The sequence below is a fragment of the Nannospalax galili genome, unplaced genomic scaffold (genome assembly GCF_000622305.1).
Source record: "Nannospalax galili isolate Female #2095 unplaced genomic scaffold, S.galili_v1.0 scaffold375, whole genome shotgun sequence".
Taxonomy (NCBI): Eukaryota; Metazoa; Chordata; class Mammalia; order Rodentia; family Spalacidae; genus Nannospalax; species Nannospalax galili.
The window spans coordinates 488,093-491,745 of record NW_008337054.1 but is presented as its reverse complement, the minus strand read 5'-3'; positions in this window follow the sequence as shown (position 1 = coordinate 491,745).

Sequence of the window (3,653 nt, the reverse complement as noted above, 5' to 3'; positions counted from 1 at the left end):
AAAGATGGTTCCTTGGCTGGCTGCCAAGCCTCGTGCTTGTTTACTCCAGCTCTTGGCTGATTGCCAAGGCTCGTGATCCTCGTTTGTTTACTCCAACTCCCTGAAGCATGATGAGCCCGATCATGTGCTGCCTGCCTGATGATCTTACTACGTGGCCCAATAAGCTGCCACTCTGCCTGCCCGCTATGCATGTGTGTGCCCTGATTGGTCCTGGCTGGGGGGAGGGCTGTTGGGAACGCTATATGAAGAGCTGAAGTGTGTAATAGAAAGAGAAAGTGAGAAGAGAAAGCCTGAACCTCACCTTGGTGTCTGTGTCGTCTTTCCTGGACTCTGTTGGTCAGAGTCCTGGTTTGTGGCATTCATAAATAACTTTGATTTGATAGCTTTCAACTACTGCTTTAAACACTGCACTGAGGAAACTAATTTTCAGTCTAAAATGACCTTGGGGGAGATCAAAGACCCAGTGCCACAGCAAATAGAGTCCTCTGCTGGCATCAGATGCTTTGTGCTCACAGCAACAGCACGTCCCACTGCACCAGGTGAAGGACAAAGGCCTGGGGTCAGCGTTTGTGATTTTGTTTAATAAACTAAAGCATCCCAACTGCTCCCTTCTTGTCTTTGAGATGAAAAAATGTTTCCTTCTGTGATAGAAGGGAAATATTCTTTGAGGTGTTCCTTCAGAAGCCTAGTATGAAGCCCTTGAATTCAAACTTCACAAGCCTCTCCCACAATGATGTGAAACTGCTCTGTGATATCTTGAGCCATCCAAAAGCAGCTGCTGGCCAACCATAACCTTTTCTCTGAGGACTGCAGTCTTTGCCTTCGTCCTGATCAGTAGCAAGTAGCTGATGCATCTTAACGTTGTACCCAATCACTTAGACAAAGGAATCCATTCATTGTGCAAGACTGTGTTGCCCAAAGTGCAGCCTGAGGTACATGGTGTTACCTCTCGGAAGTTCTTCTGAGGAACAAAACCCTGGGCCACCTAGACCTCAGCTCCAGTGCCCCGAAGGGATGAAGGACCGAAAGAGTCTCTGTGAAGCAGTTTCCCTGACAACAGCCTGAAACCAATGTGTTTGAGAAAATGTCTCACCACTGCTACTGGCTGTCAAGACCTGGCTGCAGTCCTCAGCAGCGATCAGAACCTGAGCAGTATACAGATTTCAGACAAGCTTCAGCTATTGTACGAAGCTGTCGTATGAAGCTATGAAGCCTCCCAATTGCCACTTAGAGAATATTGGTGGGAGGTATGTGAACTTACTAGTGCCTGCTGTGAGGCCCTTGCTTCTGCTTTCACCCACAGAAAGACCCCGTGAGGCATCAAGCTGCTGGAGACTACCCGGGACCACAGGGGGTGGTGCTGTGTGAGGCTCTGCAACAGCCAAAATGTACCCTGCATGTACTCAGGCTGTAGACACTGAAGAAACCCAGGCATTTCTGATTGCTGAGGAAGAAAGAAATCCTGACTTGACAATCCTATGCAATCTGTAAGCAGAAACAGAAAATGAGGGTAGAAATCCCACTCTAAGAAACTGTGGTGGACTGCAGAGATGATTCAGCGGTTAAGAGCACTGGCTGCTCTTGCAGAGGACCAGAGTTCAGTTCTAGCACCCACATGGTGGCTAACAACTGTCCTTAACTCCAGTTCCAGGAGATCCGACTCCTTCTTCTGACTTCCACTAGCAATGCATGACATGGGTGCACGTACACACATGCAGGCAATACACGCATACACATAAAATAAAAATTAATAACATGTTTTAAAAAAGAAACCTGTGTGTATTCTGACCCAAAACCACCTACAAAGAAAAGGGAGTGTGCCCTTACTTCAACCTATCTGTATGCAAGAATTGCAGATCACCGACATTCCAATGAGACACGGTTTCTGGCACCCTGTTCAGTGTGTATTGTAAGATGAATGGGGCTTTTCCTTTGCTCTGTGGTCTCAGACAAGCCACTCAAAGATCTTCCTGATAAGAATTTCTATCCTGTCTCATAAAGACATCATCATCATTATTATTATTATTGGTCTTTTTGAGACAGGATCTCCCTGTAGCCCCGGCTGGCTACTCACTATGTAGACAATACTGGCCTTGTTCTCACAGAGATCCATGGCCTCTGCCTCCCGAGTGCTGGGACTAAAGGCATGCGCCACCACGCCCAGCAACATTTTTTTTTTCCCACAATGACATCTTAAGCACCCAGTAAAATATTAAATAGCTTAGAATGCTTTGGAAAATCTTAAAAGGGAATTTTCTTGTTAGTGGGTGACTGAACCATTGCATAGGCCAGAGTAATGATGGTACCCTAGAAGGTTGCTGGAAAATTTTAACCAGATATGCATGAGAAACCATTGACAAGACCAGACACTTAGATAATGGAAACCATTGCTGTTTTATATTTTAAGAAAAAATAAAACTTCAGGCATTTTTCCAAATCTTTTACTGATTTCTTGTACCAAACCCTAATGCTTAATATGGTCATCTATCTTAAAAAAAAATGTATATTTATTTTTATTTTTGTAATCCAATAAAACTATTTCAAGGAAGTAACTGAGGTTAAATGAAGCCATTGAGGTGGACCACACTCCAATATGACCAGGGAGAAGAGAATCTAGACACAGTGGGTACAGAAGAAAGACTGTGAGTTCACAGCAAGAGGGAAAGTCAGGAAGAGAGGCCTCTGGGAAATCGTGCCTGCCAGCACCTCCACACTGGACATCAGTCTGGAGAACTGTGAGAACAAATGTTCATTGCTCCCGTCACCCAGCCTGTGGTCAGCCTGTGGTGCTTTCTATAGGAGTTTTAACAAATGCATAGAACATTCTAGATACTGGCTCAAATGGTGGTGTATCCCACATAGTAAGTGGGGGTTTGGGTGGCATGCTCTGGAAAATTCTATGACCCTAGTGGTGAGGAAGAAGATGGTGGCAAAGATATCAATTTGACTGTAATTGCTTCATAAAATAAGAATGGAAGAAGCAATCTTTTAAAATCTCATACTTCCCAGACTTGCCTCCAACATGCTATTCGCTAAGGCTAGCCTTGATCTCCTGATCCTCCTGCTTCTTCCAAGTGCTGGAATTATAGGCATTTGCCTACTTGAGTTTGCCAAAAATTAAATTAAATTAAAATTTTAAAAAAGTAAAACCTTTTGATGACCATGTATTAGGGGAAATGAGAGACTGTTTTATAAATAGGATTTTGCAAATAGTTTTTTAAAATTAGAATAAAGTACAGCCCTGTTTATATTACTTAGTGTTATCAATCAAATTAACTTTGAAATGAAGCTAATGTTATTATGTTCAGAATTCACTTTATTAGAGTGAGTTTCAAATACAACAAATGCCGTTTGGGTAAGTTTGTTGGGGTTGATCTATATAGCTTATAGGTATATAACATAAAGACTCCTGTTTTAAAATAACACATCAAATTATACCCCTTGCCTGACATCAGTTGCCACTGGTCACTCTCTATCTGGTCCAGGGGCTGCCCACTCTAAATGGCTCCTAAACGATACTGCCACTAAGAATGAATACAGATGTCCAGTGATAGCTTGTTTCTTTCATGTTTTGATGGGCTTTCTCTATTAAGAAACAGTGTATTTTTCATTCTCATTCACTACAAGCAATTTTTCTTGAAATGTTGCTAATT